The 25,452-nt window shown below is 43.3% G+C and overlaps 1 protein-coding gene across 2 annotated transcripts in view; it reads right to left on the reverse strand.

The window, feature by feature from the left end:
- Positions 1–25,452, reverse strand: part of ATXN7L1 (ataxin 7 like 1) — a 279,312-nt gene that overhangs the window by 91,126 nt on the left and 162,734 nt on the right. The window contains exon 1 of one of the 2 annotated variants that reach the window (XM_030216362.1): positions 3,222–3,345. The exons of the other annotated variant lie outside the window; for it this stretch is intronic. The gene's annotated coding sequence lies outside the window, so the exon portion shown is untranslated. Of the gene's footprint in view, positions 1–3,221; positions 3,346–25,452 lie in introns of those variants that run through there. 2 annotated transcript variants of the gene reach the window in all.

Consider the following 25,452-nt stretch of genomic DNA (forward strand, 5'->3'; position numbering starts at 1 on the left):
CTTTGTAAGGCTAAGTGCTTTGAAAATACGCCTTATAGTGGTCCAGATGGATATGGTTCTGTGTAATCACGTTTCTCAGAACTGTGTTATTAACATTATTTTTAATGAAAACTTCATAAAGATTCAAAAAAAAATCTTTGGTGGTCACCTTATTCTCTGGGCCCTCCGAGTGATATGGAGATTTCTCTTTTTCTTTTTTTAAATACTAGAATTGCTCAGAAGGAAAGCCACCCTGCCAAGGCTGTGGAGTCAGAGTTGGGGAGTCATGGAGTTGGAAGCAATTTGAATGGAGTTGGAATCACGAAAAATGTACTACCGACTCCAACTCCAAAATAAAAACTTAAAACATTATATGGTAAATTTATCGTTGTATACTTATTTTTTTGGTCAGGTACTTTGTTCAAACTTCAAATATATTTTGTGGTCTATTAGTCCTAATTTTGTACATAAAGAAATATCCTACATGTCTGTAATCAAATTTCAGAGTAACTATACAAAGTAGGAGCTGGAAGTCACACAGTAATAAAAAAATTTAAAAAAAAAAAAGACTCAGAGACGAAGGTTTGGGGTGCAGACTCCATAGCCCTAAACCCTCGTATGTTTAAGGGGTTAAAAGCATGAGTTGAAGTCCAATGATGCTATATGCCTGATAGGCAGGCCACAGGAACTGCATATGTGACAAAAGACACCTTTTGGTGCTGCCGGTGGGACTCAAGAAGGTAAATAATTCCTTGCCCTGGCAAATACAATGCAAGAAAACTTGAACTTGGTATAATCAGCAGGCAAAGAAGAGAAATCATCAAGAAAAAGGTGGAAAAGTACATATAGCATAAATGAGCATTTTTCTATATTAGCAGCACTATGAATTACCTGACTCCTGAGTTCCTACATTCTGAACTACATCTTCCCTCTTGTTCTTCCATTTCTGTGCTGAAAGCAAGTAACACTGAACTGTGAGGTCACGCTAGGTCCTTTCCTGTTTAACTATTTAAGCAGTTACAAGGAAACTAATAGCTCTACAGATAAAATGTGCAACACTTCCTGCTTCAGTGCTTGTGGCCACAAATCTCGTTTCTTTCAGTATTCGGTTTCATCGCTATGAATAATTATTTTAAAAATCCTTTTGGCAGCTGCCCAGACTTCCTCAGAGCTGATGGGAGAGGCCTTATTTGGAACGCATCAACCCAGATGGATAGTACTGGTGATACTGCAACCTGGATCCATCTTCCAAAAATATCTGCCCCTAGAAGTTCAGGGGAATTACAATCAGCAACTTAAAGAACTGCAAGAAGAGCAGTAACCATTTTAGATGACACCGAGTGGTGCCGCTTGCTATAAAAAGGATTCACATTTTTAATGAATTTAAGGGCCATTTTATTAAAGCATAACATGGCCTATAGGTATAAAATTAACGCACACTGTCCGTCAGCAAATGCTCAGCTTTAGTAAAAGGGCCTGTTTTGTTGCAGTTAAAACAATTAAGATCCTCTTTTTTCAATCTATTTGTAAAAATAAAAAATTTTTTTATGGATAGCTCAGCAGCCTCCCGCAGCAGAGACCAAAGGAAGCGTTTTTTGGCTGGGGGAGGGGCAGAGAGTACAGGGTGGTCGCGTTTTTTTTGTTAGGCCAAAACCTGGCAGAATCTGAATTTTTAACCGGTTTCGGCATCGAAGACAAAACCAAAACGGAAATATGGTAGGCCTCTACTTTGGTTATCAAACTCAGTAAATGTGGAAATCTAAAAAAAAAAAAAAAAAAAAACAACTCGAAACGGGTACAGCACCCTGAGGAAGTGCATGCTGGTACAGACTCCAGTACAAACTGATGTGCATCTGTAAACCTGTCTTGCCAGAGGGTAGTAAACACTTTGTAATGCTTTATCTGTCACTTACTAGGAGTGAGCAGCCCAAAAATGTTTGCATACTGTCATTGCGGAGTGGCCTAGTGGTTAGGGTGGTGGACTTTGGTCCTGAGGAACTGAGTTCGATTCCCACTTCAGGCACAGGCAGCTCCTTGTGACTCTGGGCAAGTCACTTAACCCTCCATTGCCCCATGGTAAGCCGCATTGAGCCTGCCAAGAGTGGGAAAGCGCGGGGTACAAATGTAACAAAAAAAAAAAAGTTTGCATCCTGTCATTCACTTCGGGGAAGGGGGGTATTTTTTCATTACGGAGGCAATGTTAAGAGCGCACACTTTCGAAAAGTGTGTGCTCTTTGCAAATGAGCTTGCACTATTAATGACACTTGAAACCTAAAATTTGTGGGGAGTTTTCATTTGAAAGTGACATATTGTTGCCGTTGCCCATATCTTCCAAACCAACGCACATCCCTTTCACTTACCGGTCACAATTCTGACAGCAGTAAAAAAAAATAATTACACTAAGGAAGGAAGGAAATAAGAGAAAGAGAATTCCCACTCATAAGTCACAAAATTGGACAAATACAGATTAGACAAGGGGGGGCTGGAAGAGGGACAAAAAAGTTTGGCAAATGCTCTCTGTTTGGTCAGTGCTCACAAGCACTTTGTTTATGCTTTCATTTTTGTTAAGGACATGTGAGCAATGATAAGTTAGGGAACCCTCCTCTGGAGGAAAACCAAACAACAACAACAACAAAAGATATTTATGTTATGTTCTGATCACATTTTAAGAAAAACCACAACCACACTATCTCCCCCCCTCCCCCCCTCCTTTGGCTTCACGTGGAGCAAAGCAATAGCGAATTTGACAAAAAAAACAAAACAAAACCCTCCAGTGTTTTGAAACAAACTACAGCCTCCCGCATAGGCACTGTGTAGGAAACGGCCCTGCTTTTATCTTCTAACTGGCAAATGGCAAAAGATCACTGAACTAGCACCTCAAACAATATCAGCAACAAATCTGCATGCATGGAAAACAGAAGTGCCCCCGCAAGTAACAAATTCATTGCCAGGAGCCCAAATACCTGCTGTGTTGTGCCAAAGATTTCTATTTCAGATCTGCTTGATATTTTTGTTTGTTTTTTTGCTATGGTTGGTTCTTTTTGTGTGTGTGTGTGTGTGTGTGTGTGGGGGGGGGGGGGGGTTCTTGCAGCTTCACACAAGCTTTCAGTTTCTCTACTAAATGCCATTTTCATCCTTTCTAAAGGCTATAAATTCAGCCAAGCACAGCCAGATGCAAAAAGATTTCAAAATCCCATCCCTCTGCTGGACAAGCAATAAAACAAGAAAATAAAAGCACTTACGGAGAGGAGCAGACTGCCAGCTTTACTGTGACTGCTCAGCAACTAAAAACATGTTGTTGTTTTGGGAACCTGAGGCGGTTCTCGTTGCCACAGGCTCAGTTAAGTCTGATGGGTCTAGAAAGCCTCGCTGCAGAAAAACACACCGCAATGACAATCGCAGAGCTGACAAACAGGCACTTGTTAAACACCAACTTTCAGGTCCTACCAGTTGGACGCCCAGCAGTTCAGAGAACTGAATCTGTGCCAAGAACAACAAGAGCAGGGAAATAAAAACTGCAGGTTTTTTTTTTCCTCCTCTTCTACTTAACTGTTTCAGCTAAGTCAGTCAGCTTGCTTCACATAACCTACCGTCAACTCCAGCACCACACACACAAGAAATAAAACGCTTTACAAACCAAAAACTAGATTTTTAAAAGATTTTATTTTTAATTCTTCAGCCCAGGGGCGTAGCCAAACACCTAATTTTGGGTGGGCCTGGGACCAAAATGGGTGGGCAGCGTGGAGGAGTGGCCTAGTGGTTAGGGTGGTGGACTTTCGTCCTGGGGAACTGAGGTACTGAGTTCGATTCCCACTTCAGGCACAGGCAGCTCCTTGTGACTCTGGGCAAGTCACTTAACCCTCCATTGTCCCATGTAAGCCGCATTGAGCCTGCCATGAGGGGGAAAGCGCAGGGTACAAATGTAACAAAATGTAACAAAAATAAATAGATACTACTGGAATGTTGCTACTATTGGAGATTCTACATGGAATGTTGCTACTATTGGAGATTCTACATGGAATGTTGCTGGAATGTTGCTACTATTGGAGATTCTACATGGAATGTTGCTATTCCACTAGCAACATTCCATGTAGAAGGCTGCGCAGGCTTCTGTTTCTGTGAGTCTGACGTCCTGCACGTACGTGCAGGACGTCAGACTCACAGAAGCAAAAGCCTGCGCGGCCACATTGGTAATCTGCAAGGGCCGACTTCTACATGGAATGTTGCTAGAATCTCAAATAGTAGCAACAGTGGAGGAGTGGCCTAGTGGTTAGGGTGGTGGCCTTTGGTCCTGAGGAACTGAGTTCGATTCCCACTTCAGGCACAGGCAGCTCCTTGTGACTCTGGGCAAGTCACTTATCCCTCCATTGCCCCATGTAAGCCGCATTGAGCCTGCCATGAGTGGGAAAGCGCGGGGTACAAATGTAACAAAAATAAAAAAAATCCTGCCCCATCCCACAGGTGATTTGGTCTCTCCTTCTCTCACCTGCATGCCATATGATCTCTCAAACATCCCCCCCCCCCGCCCCCGCATACCTTTTAAATAGCAGATTTTCACTGTCAGTGAGCAGCAACTAATACACACTGCTCATGTTGCCCCCCCACAACCTTCCCACTGATGCAACTTCCTGTTTCCGCATAGGTGGGAATACATCAGAGGGAAGGCTGTGGGGCCGAAGCAAGCAGTATGTATCAGTCACTGCTTGCTGCGGGCGAAGATCTGCTATTTACAAGATATGCAGGAGGGACAATTGTTGGGAGTTTTCAGTTGGTGGGGCTTGGGAATCCCTGCCAGCCACATCGTAGGTGTGCTACTACTGGGTGGGCCTGAACCCTAAGTGGGTGGGCTTGGGCCCACCTGGGTCCACCCTTGGCTACGCCACTGCTTCAGCTTATCCCTCAACTCCTTCCTATTCAGCTCTCTTGGGGAAGTCATTGCCCACTACCTGTTTCTCCAATGTGGAGTGGAGTGGCCTAATGGCTAGTGCTGCAGGTTTTGATCCTGGCATCCTGGGTTTGTGATTCCTACTACAGCTCCTTGTGACCTCCTCCATTGCCTCAGGTACAAAAACCAAGATTGTGCGCCATCTAGAGACAAAGTACAAACTTACGTGTGATCGTTCTCCACCTTGAAGCCGATTATAAATGCCAGAATTAAGTTAAATTAAATATCGTTCCAGTGCGAATGCAGTGACCTCCTGTAGTTGGGCTTAATTTTCAGGACTTTGGAAGAAATCGGGGCCAGCAGAAGCAGCATTCACAGCCCTCGGGTAGAGGGGCTGTGGTAATGGTTCCAACAGGAATCAATGCCTCTGGTCAAATGAGCCTTCTTCCATAAAGGACAGCCATAAAAATGTGGAGGAGATATAGGAGATAGCAGTAAATAATGCCTGATGGTGCAGTAGGTTCTGTGATTTGGCTAGCAGCCTGGAGCAGAAGAAAACCAGTCAAGTTTACAAGAGAGACCCCATCCCTTATTCCCCTTAAAAAGATTAATTTGCCTACTCTGTTATCTTATTAGCCACTGCTATTACAGCGCATCAGCGTCTATGGTGATGAGCCACGGCTGGACACTGCTACTCCACGGTGAATTTTGTGCAAAAAGGAAACATTCTGCAAATCTTGTCAAAATAATATAATCACTGAGTAATAAATAATTTAGAGTACTAAGAAGGGCATCTTAAGACCTAGCTACTCCTCCCCAGGCTTGAAATCCCTCAAAACTCTCCCCCCACCCCCCACCGGCTTGATGCCTAGTCTACTTATATTTGATCCCCCATTTTGATTCCTCAGTTCATTCCATTCCCACCCACCACACCATTTACTTGTACTTTACTCCTCCCTCCAGTTCACTCTTGTGCCCCTCCCCAAACTCAGTCACCCTCCCTGGGATCAAGCCTATCCCCCTTCAGCTTCCACTTGCTCCCCCTGCACATGCTCAAACTCTTCTTCCCAGGCTCAATCTCTCCTCCAACTTACTCTTGCCCCCCCCCCCCCCCCCCCCCCCCACTGTCTCTCAGTCTTCCTCAGTGCTAGGCTCACCTCCCAGACCTCCATCTTTCATTAGCTGTAGCTTAGTCTCCAAGCCTTCTTCTAGTTGTAGGTTCACAGACTAGCTAAGGTCTCCCTGAACATGCTGCTCCCTCTCTCCTTTGGCAATGTGGGTTGACCTTCTGAAGTTCTGCCCTGTAAAAGGTAGAATTCTGTACAGTTGAGTTATTTTTGCACAAAATTCGCACAGCTCAAGCACCACTCACCATGCTTCTTGTTTTCATAGCAGAGTTTCATCACTGAGGGCATCCAGCTAAATGAGAAATACTTTTGCACTACTCTCACATCTCATCCTGCCAACATGCTAAGGCTATGGCACCAACATTAATAGCATGCTGTCTTCTAATTTTTCCTGAGATGCTTCATCTCCTCTACCTTATAATGTGCCCAGTCCCATATTAATCTGCAGAGCTGTCTGCAATAGCCCAGATTCCTACAACAGTGTCACGGTCATGCCCTGGTTTCAGGCTCTCAGTCATCTCGCCCCCCCCCCCCCCCCCCTGGTAGCCAGGCCTGGTGGCTGCATTGGATTGTCTGTGTGCTGTTTCCCATTCCAGACTTCAACCCAGTCCAGTCTGGATCTTTCGGCCTGCCAGACTTGCTTGTCTTGTTTGAGCATGCACACAGCACCCCTAGCTGCCTGGTGATTGCTGCAGCTGAATCTCAGCTGCTGCTGGGCTTATTAGCCATTTGGAAACTCTCTGCTTTGCCTTTGCATCGCCTAAGGCCCTGGTTTGTTGGTACTTGTTGCACTTCTGCCTAGCTTGGTTTTTATTCTAGTTCCTTGTCTGATGCTAGTTAGTCTGTGTGTAGTTTAGCTTAGGGTTATTGTTTGTTTCCTAGTCTTGTTCCTTGTCTTTTTGTGTTTAGTTTCTGTTTGTCAGTGTTTCTTGTTCAGTGGCTGCTTGGCAGCTTTCAGTTCTGTCTCGTGTTTGCCAGTGTTTGTTCCCTGTTTTAGTGGCTGCTTGCAGCTTCCAGTTCCTACCCTGTCCTGTAAGTCCTGTCGGCCGCCTGCAGCCAGGGGCTCAACTCCTGGGGAAGGACGGCTAGTGCAGGTGAAGTCTTGCTGTTCCTATCTGAGTTCTGTCTTGTTTCTGGGGTGGGGTGGTTTGCCTGCCACTGCCGCTCCTCGGCAGTGGCCCAAGGGCTCACTAACCTAGTTCCTGCTTTGGAAACCTAACAAACAGTTCAGTTATGGTGAGATTCAGACCTGAACAATACACACACACCTATCCCTCTTACTCCTTCGCCCCCACAATACCCCAGGCCTCCTGTGTAAAGGTAATCCAATACTGGTCTGAAGTCAACCAGCAAATGTTACTTGTATACTTGCAGGTCACCTGGAGTTCTTTCTTCCGGGGGAAGGGGAGGGGGTCTTAATTCTAGACGAGACCCTCACAAGGGGAGATGAGCTCTATAACCTGCTAAACACTCTGTTCTCCTGGACAAAACATAATGTTGACCAGAGCTACTCAAAATGAGGGCACACGTCAAGGCTTTGATCATTTTTTCCTTTTACTTATTCTAAATACGTCTGCTTATTCACATCACCAAATACCACTGCCTGAAAGAAGGCTAAAATATCAAGTGGACTAGCTGAATGTCCAGAGGCAATATTTGTTTCCTACAGAAATGCTGGTTGTATCCTTTTCTTCAAATGCTACCGTAGACTATGGTGTTATCAAGTTGATCTCAAAACACGTTCAATGCATGTGAACCACCCCTGCCAGTCCATCAGACCAATCATTACGAATGCAGGATGCTCTAAAAGAATATAGTGCCTGCCATACACAGTCTACAAACCTGATGGAAAATATAAATTTCACATAAAATTCACAGACCATTTTAAATCACCATTACAAGATACATTTGCAAAACACTGATAATGGCATTCCACATTTGAACAGCTTCTGGCAATGTCTTTTGTGAACTTATCAAATCGACATTAACTGATGCAGTACAAACATTTATAAAAAGTACAAAAATGGGCACAAAAGGGTCAACAAGACCTGTAACAATATTTTTGCCTACATGTTTCAAGGAAATATATTTAAGATTAAAAAAAAACCCCCACAAACCTTTATCCTGCTTTTCAGAGACATTTTTAAATTAAATTAAGAATAGATTGTTCCAAGATACCCTGATCAAATGATTATGGTATTAGCAAATAATAGGAAAAAGGCTGGTAGACACATCAGGAATTAAGGAAAGGATATTACTCCTGGACTGGAATACAGAAGGGAAATTATAACCCTGTTAGCTCAAGGCAAAAACACTCTTGTTTAATCTGATTAAGTCATTCCCTGCAGGGTTTGTGTGCCTTAATTCATACTATTAACAAATATGGTACTACAAAAATGCACTCTTAGCTGCCTATTTTCTCAGGGGATAGTGTCTCCAAATGTATTTGTTTTGCAGATACCACGATAGGTATGAACCTTATTTTTAAACCATTGGAGTGACCTAGTGGTTAGAGCACCGGTCTTGAAATCCAGAGGTGGCCGGTTCAAATCCCACTGCTGCTCCTTGCGATCTTGGGCAAGTCACTTAACCCTCCATTGCCTCAGGTACAAACTTGGACTGTGAGCCCTCCTGGGACAGAGAAATATCCAGTGTACCTGAATGTAACACCTTGAGCTACTACTGAAAAAGGTGTGAGCAAAATCCAAATAAATTATTTGAGATTCTGTTGCTACTATCTGAGATTTTACATGGAATGTTGCTACTATTTGAGATTCTAGATGGAATGTTGCTACTATTTGAGATTCTACATGGAATGTTGCTATTCCACGTGCGTGCAGGACGTCAGACTCACAGAAACAGAAGCCTGCGCGGCCGCATTGCTGATCTGCAAGGGCAAGCTTCTACATGGAATGTTGCTAGTGGAGGAGTAGCCTAGTGGTAAGAGCACAGGTCTTGCAATCCAGAGGTGGCCGGTTCAAATCCCGCTGCTGCTCCTTGTGATCTTGGGCAAGTCACTTAACCCTACATTGCCTCAGGTACAAACTTAGATTGTGAGCCCTCCTGGGACAGAGAAATATCCAGAGTACCTGAATGTAACTCACCTTGAGCTACTACTGAAAAAAGGTGAGAGCAAAATCCAAATAAATAATAAGTAGTTAGAGCAGTGGGCTATCAACTAAGAAAGCCAGGGTTCAAAAAATCCTGCTTCTCCCCTGATGTTGCGACTCTGGACATGTCACTTTGCACCACATTATGTAAGGTACCAGATTAGATATGAAGCTCTCTCTGGCACAGGGACCTCCTACTGTACTTGATTTTACCATGCTCTGGGCACAGATCTGGAAAGTCAAATAATTACAATGCCTTGTGAAGGTCTTCACACCCTTGCACATTTTCAAGTCTAAAAAAAAAATAGAACTAGAAATGCATTAGTTTATTTCACTAACCTTATAGAACATACTCTGCACTTTCAATGTTAAAGAACCAGGACCTTTTTCACAGTGCAGACACATAGTAGAAGAACACGTCCCGTCTGCACGTCATTTGGCCCACAACGGGGGAAGAAAACAAGAAGCTGAAGCCACATGCAAATGGTATTGTGGCACCTCATGATCCAGGAAGGGTAGGAGAAGAACATGACCCAGGTGCCCTCCCCAGTCCCACTAACTGCTACAGACGCGTCCCAACAAAACAAAGATAGTGAGGAGAGAGAAATAGATCTGGATTCTCTCCTACCAGTTATTGCGATTTGGGGGACGGGGGGAGATAAGGGCCTAAGAGAAGATAAGGATAGGGAGAGGAGGAGAGAAAGTGGAAAGCAGTCTAGGTGCCCTCCCCTCATGACCACAATGGAGGTGCTCATAGAAGACAGGAACAGAGAGGAAGAGTGGTCCTGGTGGTCTCCCCCACCTGCTGCTGTAGCCTGAAGAGAAACAAGAGGGAATCAAGGACTGTAAACTGCAACTGTATATGTATGTCTTATCTGCCAACTGATTCAAGAAAACTGTTCCAGAGAGAGTATCTTTTTTTTATTTTTATTTTTTTGCAAGGTTGCCAATGCAGGGTCAATAGTACTCAGAAGAACTTGGAAAGAAAGAAGGGCCTGGTGGGGAAGTGAGCAGGTACAAGGAGAAACCTGAACAGGAGAGGGCAAGGGGGTGAAGAATGGAGTGAGTGGGCAGTGGGGGATGAGGGCTAAAGCATGGGACAAACTTGAGGTATAGCAACAGAAGCAAGGAGAGGGAGTGCAGGGAAAACAGTGCCAATGCCCCCAAGTGGTGGGAGAGGCCTAGGGAGAGGAAAGTGGAGACTCAGATTAGGTTGGGGGTAATTATATGGGATGTAGGGAGTATCAGTGGAAGAGAGGATGGGGGTACAGCATCAGCTCTTGGGGGAGAGAAGGGGCCTGATGCTGTGCCCCTGGGGAATGAAAAAAGGGGGGGGGGATTCAGTTTGCCCACTAGGAGGGAGTGAAAGGGAAGAAAAAGTGACCCTCTGTCTCACCCCCTCCTCCCTTGTCTCTCTCCCTCACCCTCTCCTCCACCCCAAGGCAAGTTGAATCCCCTCTATCTTTCCCCCAGATACCAAGCATCAGGCCTTGTTGGAGGTAAGAGGGCTGATGTGCCACCCCAGGGGAAAGAAAGAGGGGATTCAGTCTTCCTGCTGGGAGGAAGGTGGGGGTAGTGACAACGGTGCAAATAGGTTGGGAAATATATTATTAGGGCCACTGAACCCCTAATATCTTCCTTTTGTGTGTGAACTGCCAAGTCCCTATCATTATAATTTTGTGGTAGGGAGGGGGCGCATTAGGGCCTAGCCACTGATCCCTTGTTGTTCATTTTGGTGGGTTAATATCAGCTTTAGGATTGTGAATGTACAGAAATCCGATATCTTTGTATTTTGCAGCGGTATAGGACAAAAATGTGCCTGTTTCTATTTCTTCACCGTTATACTAGTGTTTGGCTTCTTGGGGTTTCCAGTTTTTCTCTGCACATTTCTATTTCTAATTTGTGGTCAGTTCTTTTGTATTTGGTGATAGGTTCTATCCAACTTAACAAAAAAAAGACTCAACTTCTTGTGATATCACGATACTGCAATACCACAGGACCACCATAGAAGGAACCTTATACCCCATCTCAGACCACCTCAAGGTCCTAGAAGTGATACTGGACCAAAAATGTCTTTTGAAAAACAAGTGAAAAACATAACGTTTTAGAGAATTCTTCTACAAAACCATTTTTTTTTTTTTTGTTACATTTGAACCCCGCGCTTTTTCCCACTCATGGCAGGCTCAATGCGGCAGGCAATGGAGGGTTAAGTGACTTGCCCAGAGTCACAAGGAGCTGCCTGTGCCAGGAATCGAACTCAGTTCCTCAGTTCCCCAGGACCAAAGTCCACCACCCTAACCACTAGGCCACTCCTCCACTCCATATTCCGCTTATTAGTATAATTAATGGTACTCTGGCTCCCTATCAAAGCCCAAATGATGCTCACAATATGCATCATGATATATCAAATTGTTTTTGGCACCGCCCATGAATATATGAGCGATTTAATCTTGCTAACACCAAAAAACATGAACGTAAATGAACAAAAACTACCTGACCCTTTTTACTCCATTGGGTTCTCTTACATATGGTTGAACTTGCTTCCAAACAACCTGAGACTCGTGGCAAACTATCTTCAACTTCATAAACATCTCAAGGCTTTTTTTCTTCAGAAAATTCCTCCCTGATGTCAAGTCTGCATAGCCTAAACTAAGAACCTTCCGTCCCACGTACCTGAAACATACTGCCCCCCCCCCACACATAGAATACACAACTCTAGAGAATGTTATTACTTTAAGCGTTTGTTAGCCACATTGAACCAATTCATGTTAGATAACTGTGACATATAAATGCAGTTATAAATAAATAAAATAAATATAACTGAGGTAAGGTATTCTGCTAGCATGTAGTTTCTGTGTGGAGAATTCCGTTTGTTCCGTTTTTCCCAACAAGAGTTATGTTGGTGTTCTGCTCTTGCCTATTAAACCTTTTCCCTCTCCTATTGGCCCCTTGAAGGATTGTTTAACTATTGTCTCAGACTGGCTCCGAATACAAAATAGTTTTAAACAAACAGAAACCGGTCGCTTGTTGGTTTACAGGGGGACTCCCCTGCCCAAATCTGGTTCAGAATCATTTTTCAACCAGTTGAGGCTTTTCAGTACCTGGGCGTTAATCTTGATTCCCATCTCTCATTCAGTGCTCAAATATCAAATGCGTGTAGATCTGGTTTCTTTGTTCTCCATCAGCTCCACTCTGTTAGGCGGTATTTCAACCATGATACTCAATTCTCTTATTCCTTCTCTTTTAGTCACTAGATTATGGTAACATCATTTACTTAGGCTGTCCCCGTTCCCTTCTGAAAAAAATGCAGTCTCTCCAAAACACGGCCATTAGGCTTCTCTGTCACACCCATCAATTTGACCATGTCTGTCCTTTGTTTCAGGATCATCACTGGCTCACAGTTGAACAACGTATCATATTCCCTTACACTTGCTTTCAAATTGTTCAGGATATGCCTTCTCTTCACTCACAATTCCTTACTCCCCAGTTTGTTTGTTTGTTACACTCCCTAAATGACCACCACCTTGTTTTATCTGGCCCTAAACAAGCCCAGCTAGATTCCACCAGGCGTCGGGCTTTCTATTTCACAGCTCCATTTCTATGGAACTCACAGCCATGTTATATCATTGGGAGCCTCTACATTTACAGTAGCTAAGTCTAATCTCCTAGTTTTACTTGACTCTGCACAGGGCAATTTTTCAGGCATCTGACAGCCTGTTCAATCCTCCATTAAGAGCAAAACAGTAGACCATGTGCCACATGAATTATACACATCACCAGTTAAAACACTTACAAATATGCTTACAATGAAGTGCTGGATGGGGCTCCCAAGAGCACCTTATTTTATGAAAACAAGAGTATGTCACTTCGCGCCTTCTGTCTCGCTGCACCCTACGCCTGGAATAAACTTCCTGAGCCCCTACGTCTTGCCCCTTCCTTGGCCACCTTTAAATCTAGACTGAAAGCCCACCTCTTTAACATTGCTTTTGACTCGTAACCACTTGTAACCACCTGCCTCCACCTACCCTCCTCCTTCCTGTACACAATAATTGATTTGATTACTTTATTTTTTGTCTATTAGATTGTAAGCTCTTTGAGCAGGGACTGTCTTTCTTCTATGTTTGTGCAGCGCTGCGTACGCCTTGTAGCGCTATAGAAATGCTAAATAGTACTAGTAGTAGTAGTAGAGGAGTAGCCTATTGGTTAGTGCAGTGCAGCTCCTTGTGACTCTGGCTAAGTCACTAAACCCTCCATTGCCCCTGGTACAAAATAATACCTGAATATATGTAAACCGCTTTGAATGTAGTTGCAAAAACCTCAGAAAGACGGTATATCAAGTCCCATTTCCCTTTTCCCCCTTTCCCTTATGACATCACAATATCAGAAGTGAGCCAAGTATCAGGCAATCAAGCCATTGTGACATCACTGATGAGGTTGGCTCTTATTGGTGGACTGAGCCTCCACCTACCCTCCTCTCTTCCTTCCCGTTCACATTAATTGATTTGATTTGCTTACTTTATTTATTTTTTGTCTATTAGATTGTAAGCTCTTTGAGCAGGGACTGTCTTTCTTCTATGTTTGTGCAGCGCTGCGTATCCCTTGTAGCGCTATAGAAATGCTAAATAGTAGTAGTAGTAGTGAATAGTGCACAGCTGGCCGCAGCCCCTTGATAATAAATTAGCAGCACATCACCATACCTGAGAATGCTCCAGGTTTAAGCTGGAGAATCTGGGCTCAGAGGCTTTTCTTCTGGGCTTCAGGACAGTTCCCAGGCTTTTTAGAACTACTGGTGGTTCCCACTAGCAACTACTTCAGTAGCTGCACAGCAGATATAAACTTAAGGCCTAAAGCTCCTGCTTTCAGTGCCCATCAATGATTTTAGAGCAGTGGTTCTCAAACCTGTCCTGCAGGACCCCCAGCCAGTCAAGTTTCAAGATACCGACAATATGCATGAGATAAAGCTGCATACACTGAATGTGGTACATACAAATCTATCTCATGAATATATAGTATGCAAATTCTAGCCAGGGGTTTCGGAACCACTATTTTAAAGCAGTGATTCCTATATTTGTCCTTCGAGACCTCCAGCCAGTCTAGTTTCCAGGTTATCTGCAATGAATATTCATAAGATAGATCTGTGCACATGCAAATCGGAAATCTAAGCAATGGACTTATGAAGGAGGTTAAGGAGGAATAGTCAAGTTCCAGGAGGAAACTGTGACAAGAGTACACTGAGCAGCTCTGCACCAGCATACATAGGGAAGACAAGCAGATTTGCTTAAAGGGGCATAATCGAACGGGGCACCCAAGTTTTCCTGAGGGTGTCCTCGCAGGACGCCCCCGTAAAGGGGCGGGGAAACCCGTATTATCGAAACAAAATGGGCAGCCATCTTTTGTTTCGATAATACGGTCGGGGACGCCCAAATCTCAACATTTTGGTCAACCTTAGAGATTGTCGACCTAAATGTTGAGATGGTCAACCTTAGGGTCGTCCCCGCTTTTCGGCAATAATGGAAACCGAGGACACCCATCTCAAAAATGAACAAATCCAACTCATTTGGTCGTGGGAGGAGCCAGCATTCGTAGTGCACTGGTCCCCCTGACATGCCAGGACACCAATCAGCACCCTAGGGGGCACTGCAGTGGACTAACTGATGCACTAACTGGAAAAAGCCCTTCCCTTACCGATCCCTTAGCGATTCGGAAAGGAACGGGCATGCATGAAGGAAATCATATGCAAATGAGCTGCTCACTATTAGCTCAATTTGCACACGATTTCCTTCCTTAAGGAGGGGAAGCCAGAGCAGAGCAGCCAAGCGTTATGCATGGCTGCTCTGCACATGCCAAAGACAGCTTCATACACGCAGACAAGTCCAGGTGAAAACGTCCAAGTACTTGTCATGGACGCCTTTTTTTTTTTTTTTTTTTTGAGTATGGGTGAAGGACGTCCAAGTGTTAGGCACCTTCGCTATGCCTCCGTCCCTGCGACAGGCAGTTGAGGACGTCCAAAATGTGGATCTGTAAGAAGGATGTCCCTGCCTTTGCTATGCCTCCGACACCCCCTTTATTTATTTGGATTCTGGATCACAAGTAGCAGCAGTGGGATTTGAACCGACCACCTCTGGATTGCAAGACCAGTGCTCTAACCACTAGGCCACTCCTCCACTCCCTTGAAATTTGGCCGTCCCTGGGTGGGGGTAGTTCAGGACATCCAAAATGTTTGAAAGAAGGATGTCCACGCCTTCGCAATGCCTCCACTGACATACACACACACCTCCCCCCCCCCCCCCCCACCCAGGGACCTGCATACTGCTGCGATGGACCTGAGTATGATATTTGAGGCTGGCAAAAAAGTTTTTAAAGTTGTTTTTTTCAGGGTGGGAGGGGGTTAGTCACCACTGGGGGAGTCAGGGGAGGTCATCCCCGATTCCCTCCGATGGTCATCTGGTCAGTTTGCGCACCTTTTTGAGGCTTGGTCGTAAGAAAAAATGGACCAAGTTGGCCAAGTGCATGTCAGGGACGCCCTTCTTTTTTTCCATTATTGCTCGAGGATGCTCGTCTGTTAGGCATGCCACAGTCCTGCCTTTGCTACGCCTCCGGCACGCCCCCCAGGAACTTTGGTTGTCCCCGTGACGGGAAGCAGTTGGGGACACCCAAAATCGGCTTTCGATTATGCTGATTTGGGCGACCCCGAGAGGACGCCCATCTTCCGATTTGTGTCGAAAGACGGGCGCCCTTCTCTTTCAAAAATAAGCCTGTTAGTGTCCACCTGCAGGGAGGTGGGCAAATACCATTGCTCCTGCAGGACACAAGGCATGACAATTAACAGGCAAGGTACTTACCTCCAACAACAAGAAGTCCATGCATAAATCTTGCGTTAGAGCCATGAGCTAATGCTTAATAAGTAGCTTCCAAATACAAGAGTAAGGACAAAGTTTTCTTCCTCAATACAGTAGCCAAATAATATGCAAATCAGCCCTGCACAAGAAACATTTGCTAACCTGGGAGAGCACATGCACACATCGGTTTATGCTAGTGGAATCTGTGCCTTGTGCAGAAATTGGTACCCAGAGTTGCACGCGCACATATCTACGCATATGCTAGAATTTTTATTTATTTTTTATTTTTGATACACTTGTACCCCGCGCTTTCCCGCTCATGGCAGGCTCAATGCAGCTTACATGGGGCAATGGAGGATTAAGTGACTTGCCCAGAGTCACAAGGAGCTGCCTGTGCCTGAAGTGGGAATCGAACTCAGTTCCCCAGGACCAAAGTCCACCACCCTAACCACTAGGCCACTCCTCCACTGTTGCTACTATTCCATGTAGAAGTCGGCCCTTGCAGATCACCAATGTGGCCGCGCAGGCTTCTGCTTCTGTGAGTCTGACGTCCTGCATGTCAGACTCACAGAAACAGAAACCTGCACAGCCTTCTACATGGAATGTTGCTAGTGGAATAGCAACATTCCATGTAGAATCTCCAATAGTAGCAACATTCCATGTAAAATCTCCAATAGCATTTATTTTTGTTACATTTGTACCCTGCGCTTTCCCACTCATGGCAGGCTCAATGCGGCTTACATGGGGCAATGGAGGGTTACGTGACTTGCCCAGAGTCACAAGGAGCTGCCTGTGCCTGAAGTGGGAATCAAACTCAGCTCCTCAGCTCCCCAGGACCAGAGTCCACCACCCTAACCACTAGGCCACTCCTCCACTATTCTGAACACAATTATATTCAACTCCTCAAAGAAATTAAATGAATGCAATTTCCAAGTCTCTGAGAAATCACCTCTGAAGGTCCACTACAAATTTAATGTATTTTCGGGGAAAAAAAAAAAAAGCATTTCACAGAACGGGTATATATAATTGTATTTTGGATTCACAATATACCTGGTATTATAACTGTGTAAGAATTTTTTGTACTTTGGTTGATGTACCGCAAGCAACTCAAGTGCCAATACAATTTTTTGAAATACCAACAAAGCCCAGCTCTAATATTTATTTCTCAAAAGTTCACTTTGGGAGTTAATTATAAAGGTAATGTTGGATCTGTCAGATACATATGTTTCAAACATTTGGCTATGTTATTTGAGCCAAGCACGAATATAGGATGAGCATGTAATTGTCATCGATCCTTTAGCTATATATCTTTTTATCATTATCTTCTCAAAATGAAGTACAAAGTACTTATCTTTATTTCTTCTTAAATTTTTCATTTTAAAGAAGAAAATGATAAGATATATAGCTAAAGGATCAATGACGATTACAAATAATTTTGTCCCCCCTGCCCCCCCTCCTCTCGGCGGTTATGTTACCAGGATTTAAATGTGCTGTGCTCTGATGGGTGTTCTAGGCTTTGCACATGTCAGCTTGTGCACAAAACTCATTACTGCATTGCACACTCATAAAACTGTGCGCTAAAGCAGAGCACACTTTTCTGCACTGGCTCCCATAGGCACTTACTGAGGATTCACGCTGTGATGTCATCTCAAATTCTAGCACTCACCTTATGATAGTAAAAAGAAAAAAAAGGCTCACGGAGAGCAGGATACTGCTTCGGGCTCGGTATATTTTAGGTTTTTAATTTTTTTTAAATTCTGTCTTTGCTTTCCATGTGGCACCCCCCCCCCCCCCCCCCCCACACACACACATATTTATTATTGTTATAATTTTTAACAAAAATGTCAGAAAGGGAGAGGTTTTAAAATTTCAAGTATCAATAGAAATCAAACAAAATAAAACATGGAAAAGAAAATAAGATGATACCTTTTTTATTGGACATAACTTAATACATTTCTTGATTAGCTTTCGAAGGTTGCCCTTCTTCCTCAGATCGGAAATAAGCAAATGTGCTAGCTGACAGTGTATATAAGTGAAAACATTCAAGCATTACTATGACAGTAAAATAGATACCATTGGAGATTCTACATGGAATGTTGCTACTATTGGAGATTCTACATGGAATGTTGCTATTCCACTAGCAACATTCCATGTAGAAGGCTGCGCAGGCTTCTGTTTCTGTGAGTCTGACGTCCTGCACGTACGTGCAGGACGTCAGACTCACAGAAGCAGAAGCCTGCGCGGCCACATTGGTGATCTACAAGGGCTGACTTCTACATGGAATGTTGCTCTATGGAATAGCAACATTCCATGTAGAATCTATAGAAATCAAACAAAATAAAACATGGAAAAGAAAATAAGATGATACCTTTTTTATTGGACATAACTTAATACATTTCTTGATTAGCTTTCGAAGGTTGCCCTTCTTCCTCAGATCGCTACCACACTCCTCTACTTAAAATTTCAAGTAGAAATCTCCTCAGGAAACAAATAAAAAAAAAAACTAGAACAGAAAATATTTTAAAATAATTCCTTTCCACTTTGAATGCAAATAAATCAAAGGCACTTTTATGCTCATTGTTGTCAGAAACCCATGCAGGCAGCAGCAACCCAGAGACAGGTAAAAGCAGAAATACAGCAGGAAAGGAATAACTGAAGAGTGGATCCAGGGAGGAGGAGCACATAGTACAGGGACATAGAAGTATCCAGTTTCATTTCATATATGACCCCCCAAAAAATCAAGGCAATCAGGAGTAACGCCAAAACAGGAATGTCACAGAAATGCCACAAAATCAGTGAAGCTGAATTTATCTAGCACTATTACATTAAGAAGCACAGAGCAGTTATTGATGAAAAGTATTTCTTTGTTTTAATTTTAGGAATATCCAAGCAAAATTAGATACGTGATATCTGGGGTACAAAAAATAGGTCACCATGTGTTCTGTATAAAAAATAAAAAAAAAGCAATGCGCCCCTATAAATCTACCACCAAACATTCTGGCACTGGCTTCAGAAATCCTGTTCCCACCCAAGCACCATTTTAACAGGCTACAACCATTACTACAGGGTCCTGATGTACTAATGGGCCTTTTCCTGTTTTCTGTCTACAAAGAAAAATGCTTAGTGCCTGGGTTCCCACAGCAAGAGCCCTTTGGCTACAAGTCAAAGACTGAGGTGGAATGAGGCCTACATGCTATACTTCTTGGAAAATAAAGAAACCTTGCTTCGATGTGTCCATCAGCATAACTTTGCCCTGAAGCCCGTGGACGAGAGCTTAAGTGTGCAGATGAAGCCAACTCATAGGAACATCGGTTCCAGCTCTATCAGCTCACGGCTCTGCGCCTGCTGCCAGGCACCTCAACTTTTATCTGTGATGCAGTTGCAATCTGTCGCAGAGGAGATACAGCTGCTGCCCGTTTTACCACTCGATTTGCTAAATGTTTTGTTGAGTCATGCAACTATCTCCAGCCACTCTTGTGCTGGTAATATGGGGCTGCAGCGCTCCCTCTCCTGGTAGGATGAGGTTGGTCTTGATGGGAAAACAGCTCTGAGCATATTTATTAATACCCACAGTCCCTGCTCGTTTGCTTCATGCCATTCAATCAGGAGGCTGCTATCTATTGCTTTCAGCAAACAATTTTAACTCAGAAATTAAAAGTCAGCATTGCGATGCATAAAGTCCTTTGAGCAATACCATTACTACAATAATTGAAGTTGGTCTGGAACAAATTCAGATGGCTCTCCCAGTCCTACACTTAAGAGATAATCACTAAAAAATGATCATGTTTTTGTACTATATTTTCTGTTCATACTGTGGTCTGACAACAAAGGCAACAAAAGTCCTCTATTTGTCTGCTGAAAGGGAAAGGGGATGGGACTTGATGTACCACCTTTTTTGTGGTTATTACAACCAAAGTGATAAATTATATATATACACACATACATACAGTGCAATCCGCTTAAGTGCAAGGGTCTGGGACCAAAGAAATGTATGCAGTTAACCGGAGCGTGCACTTAACTGTTGTGACCCAAAGAAGCTTGACATCTGATAAACATATGTACAGTACTGTTTATTATACGTACAGTATACAGTCTCCGTTAACTGACGTTAGGCTTACTTGAAGTAATCAGTCATAGTCCTCTGTACACTCTTGTATCTGTGTGTTCCATAGACTACGTCTGTCAGACGGTAAAAACTGTCATAGCACTGACATCCAGTGGCCTCCAGATAGGCCGCACGGTGTTGAGACTCTCCAGCGTTCTTGCAAAAGTGACAGGAGGTTGTTGAATTTCGTCAGCATGTGCCTCGCTGCTCATTTCATCATCTGTTTCATCATCAGCTGTTGCCTGCATGTAGGCGCATATCTCGACATCAGTGCTGTCGTCAGCTCTTTGTAGACTGTAATCAACAGCTGTAGTGATGAAACTCCTCTTCAGTAACACCGGCTGGGATGTCAATAGCCTGTTCATCTGACGCGTTTTAAACAGCTGCATCTGTTTCGTCCCTCTCCACATCCCTAACAAAGCTTGCCCGCTTGTATCAGTTCACAATGGTTGCCTGTGTAACATGATTCCAGGCTTCTTTCTGCATATGTAGGGAATCCAACAGTGATAGATTATGAGCCAGTTCAACAGCACGTTTATCCTTGCCAGTCTGGTCATCAATAACGCTCAGACGACGTAGCACAAGAGACCGATAATGTTGTTTGAAATTGGCTATTATGCCCTGATCCATACATTGGATTAGAGAGGTAGTGTGGCAGGAAGACCACCTTGACGTTAGACAGCCTGACATCATCACTGTGTGCAGCACAATTATCACAAAGCAACAAAATCTGACGCTATTGTGCCCGCATTCTAGTGTCTAACTTCTTTAGCCACTGCTTCCAAATTTCCCCAGTCATCCATGAATTTGCATTAGCCTCATATGACACAGGAAGTTGCTTAACATTCTTGAAGCAACGGGGCTGTTTGCTCTTTCCAATGACGAGTGGTTCCAACTTCTCACTCCCATCCATATTGCAGCAAAGGAGGATCGTCAGTCGGTCCTTTGACGTTTTACTTCCTGTAGTTTCGGCTTGTTTGAATGCAAGTGTTCCATCAGGAATCGCTCGCCAGTAGAGACCATTTTCGTCAGCATTGAAAATGTCACGAGGTGCAAACTCATTCAAGATGGTAGGAAGAACTGAAACAACCCAATTTTCAGCACCAAAGTCATCAGCGTCTTGTTTTTCACCATGCTGTTTCTTGAATTTTATGCTGTTCCTCTCCTTCCATCTTTCCAACCATCCAACAGTGGCTTTGAATTCAGTTATTCCAAGACTTTCAGCTAGCTGATTAGCTTTCTCCATAAGCAGTGGACCACTGACAGAAAACTGTCTGCTCCTGACATGAGAAAACCACCGAAGAAGAGCATCTTCTACATCCTCAGCTTTTCCCGCCCGTTTACATTTCTGGTATGGATTTGTATTGTTTTGTCAGTCTTCCAGAAGCTGGTCTTTCTGCTTCAAGATACGTGAAATTTGACTGGGATTGACACCATATTCTTTAGCAATAGATGCTTGACTTTGTTTTCTAATTTTATAAGAACTTCTATTCGTTCAGCCAGTGTTAAAGTCTTACACTTGCGCGACGACGACAACTCCAGTGTACTCTCTAACAACATGTGTGTGTGTGTGTATATATATATATATATATATATATATATATATATATATATATATATGTAATTATTTTGTACTTGGGGACCAGAGTCACAAGGAGTTGCAGTGGGAATTGAACCTGGTTCTCAGGCCACTCACTAGCCATTAGACTCCCCCTCTACTGCAGGTGTGGAACAGACAGTGGTAAAGGTCATTTTATAATATGCCCTCTCCCATTGCACCACATAGAAAATGGGCTTTGATTCAGCTGTGGAACACCAATTTTGTTTAACAGTTCTGTACATTCTCATGTACCGCAAATCATCTGCAGATAGCATACACTGAAATTCTGTATGTAGCTTTAATACAGTTCAGTCAAATAAAAACTCACCTAGGTGAAATGTTTCTCGCAGGTTTGTAATGCTAAATTATAAAGCCATATATCCTTGCAAGAAAATTAAAAAAAAAAACTCGTCTGTCCACAAATCTTTAGCTTAGCATGCAACAGGGAACTCTTATTTCAGACTGACATCGCTCCTTCCTAATAAACTCTGCAATGCTTTCAGAGAGTAGCCAAGTGTGCAATACTCAAAACTCCCTGAAATTACAGGGAAAAAAATGACCTTTACTGCAATGTAACTGACTTTTAAGGGAGCACAATACTATAATTTAGCACTATACACCCACAAGAAGCAAGTCAGTCTCGTTGACTTTTGGATCACTGACATGGAAGTGCTATTTAAAGTAAAACATTTTGCAGGAGAACTCCACTAGCCAGTACAGACAGGTAAAACTGTTCTAGACTCTAATGCATTTCATGTGGTTAAGTTACAAGCACCGCTACATTCAAACGTGTGAAGATAAAAATGGTGATGAAATTCAAGAATGCGTGGAATAAATGCAGAGGATCCCTAGAAAGAAAAAGAATGAAATCCAATTAAAACAAAACTTAAATGACTTCATAACTGGAGTGAGCTTTAACAGCAGCTCCAGGCGTTGGCAACTGGGGCAAATCCCGGGCCAGATATCTGTGGTCTGGGTCCCTTGAATGGCAGTGTCAGTTCAAGATCAATGTTTTAGTGTGGACGTTGATGGCAATTCCAGGAGTTGGGAAGTAAAACTGGTGCAGGGCAGACTTTTACAGTCTGTGCCCCAAAATTGGCAGGGAGAGATATGATATATGCATACTTAATCTCTTACATTCAAAGAATAAGCTATAATTGCAGTAGCTGCGTAGCTCTAGGCCAGAGAGGGGTAGAATCATAAAGCTGATATTCGTAGATAAAGATGCTAGTCAGTGGTGGTGGAAAGGAAGAAGATTTCATCATATAACTGGTTACATGAGGTTGGCAAAGCCAGATGCCAATGGCCCTGTTTATGTCAATGTTTAATCCTGAAGAAGAACTGGAACCTGCACAGATACAACTCTAGACATCTTGTTGGGTAGACTGGATGGATCGTGCGGGTCTTTATCTGTCAACATTTACAACGTTATTGTGTTACTATGACTCAAATGACCTGGGGTCTATCATAAGCAGAGGAGCCTGGCATTACTGCAGGCTGCATAACCTCTTAAAGAACCAAGAGTGAAACCACAAAGATCTGGTTTCCCTAAACTCTCTGATAGGCTTTTTAAAAGGTCTTCAGAGGATCAAAAACACCTATTAGAACTGTGCACACAAGCAGAGGAGCTGCAAGCAGTACATAAGCATGTCCATTCCAATGAGAAAATCACAATCTATGTACAGATGCCACACTACAGAAGAAACTTTCAAATCCAGGTTAATTACTTGCCTTTCCAAACTTGTACCCCAGTTGTAGCTCACTTGAGTACATTATATACTTCTCTGTCTCAGAGAGATCAGAAATTAAGTTGGTTCCTGAGGTAATGGAGGGAGAGGTGGCTTGGCCAAAGTCACAAGGAACATCCATGGGAAAAGTGGGATTGGAAACCCAGCTCTCCTCATTCTCAGCTTGCTATGCTAACCAGTAGGTCACTTCTAGGTCATGAGTAGGTAGATGAACACTAGATACCTTCTTTATCTATAGAATCCCTGAAAATCAACTCCTGTGGTCTTTAGAATATAGCAATTTGGCCATCAACGTCTTGTTTACATCCTGAAGTACCATGTACTTGCCTTATTGAGTATCATATAACTTCAGGAGTTATATACAGCACTTACATAACATTTTTTATGTTCAGTTGACAAAACACCATATGTCAATTACAGAATATTCCTCTTATCTCCAAATCTGAAGAGTCACATTTATTTTAACAGCCTGTGAAAGATTTTAAATGTCCACATATTGCCAAATCCCCCATACATCTACACATACCTTGTTTCCCCATTAGCATCCAAATTTCTTTATGGAAATCTGCAGCCAGAAGCACTCAACCTCTTCTGATCTAAGTATGAAGTGAAAGATAACTTGTATATTTAAAAAAATAATTGAATAGAAAGGCTAAGAATGATGACTAAGAAATGTATTTTAATGTAATGGATACAGCCTGATCCCCATATAGTTATATTATGAAAAATCAAATGCATGGTTTATTGCATATGGAATGGCTGACAGCATTAAGTAAAATGGAGAAAATGATCGAGAAGTTTATAGGAATAGGGGAGCCTTGTCTTGGATCACTGGCAGCAAGACTTCATAGGATTTTGAATATATTACATCTTTAATAAAGGATAAATGTGGAAACACTTGCACATAGAAAATTCTCATTCCATTCCCCATAAGTTATAAATGAGGAAAAGGAGTGGGGGAGGGGTGGGAAGGAGAGGTAAAAAACTAAAATGTGTATACCGTATTTTTATGCAAATAATGCATGCTTTTTTTTTTTTTTTTTTTGCAAATGCGCTATACTGATTTAATTTTTACATGTTGCCTACAAATGAAAGAGGAAACTGCTGTTTATAGATTTATTTATTCCATAAATTTTGAATTTTAACGGGGGTTGATTGAATATAGGTCTGGCTATTTCAGTTCAATATAATAAAAAATCTATTCAGAAGAAATTGTGTTGTTGTCATCATCGGACTCCTCGAACCCTTCAGAGTCCATTTCCACTTCCGTAATTTCTGAAGTGATGCCATCATTGTCACTGTTATTGGCATCTTCACCTTCGTCATTGGTATCCAAATGTGTCTTCTGCTGGTAGACAATCTTAGCCTTTCTGAAGCCGTTGCAGATGGTTTCTGGCATTATTTTCCCCCAAGCAGAAGCCACCCATTGCAGACTTCCGAAAATGTTGCCCACTCCAGTCGTCCTGATGGTGTGAATTTGTGAATCCCAGACTGCATCCATTCATCCAACTCTCTTTGCACAGTCTTGAACAGATGGTTAACCACTCTGCAAGAAAAGGCACTTCAACATACAAATCAAGATCTGTGTTCCAACAGCTGCCAGAAGCCATAACAAAGCACATCAAAGCAACAAGTATAACCAAGCATCGAACATCCGTAAAGCGAATGCTACATACCTGTAGAAGGTATTCTCCGAGGACAGCAGGCTGATTGTTCTCACTGATGGGTGACGTCCACGGCAGCCCCTCCAATCGGAAACTTCACTAGCAAAGTCCTTTGCTAGCCCTCGCGCGCCCGCGCGCACCGCGCATGCGCGGCCGTCTTCCCGCCCGAAACCGGCTCGAGCCGGCCAGTCCAGTATGTAGCAAGACAATACACTTCAAGGGAAGACACAACTCCAAAGGGGAGGCGGGCGGGTTTGTGAGAACAATCAGCCTGCTGTCCTCGGAGAATACCTTCTACAGGTATGTAGCATTCGCTTTCTCCGAGGACAAGCAGGCTGCTTGTTCTCACTGATGGGGTATCCCTAGCCCCCAGGCTCACTCAAAACAACAACATT

Source organism: Microcaecilia unicolor, chromosome 10 (assembly GCF_901765095.1).
Source record: "Microcaecilia unicolor chromosome 10, aMicUni1.1, whole genome shotgun sequence".
Classification (NCBI taxonomy): Eukaryota; Metazoa; Chordata; class Amphibia; order Gymnophiona; family Siphonopidae; genus Microcaecilia; species Microcaecilia unicolor.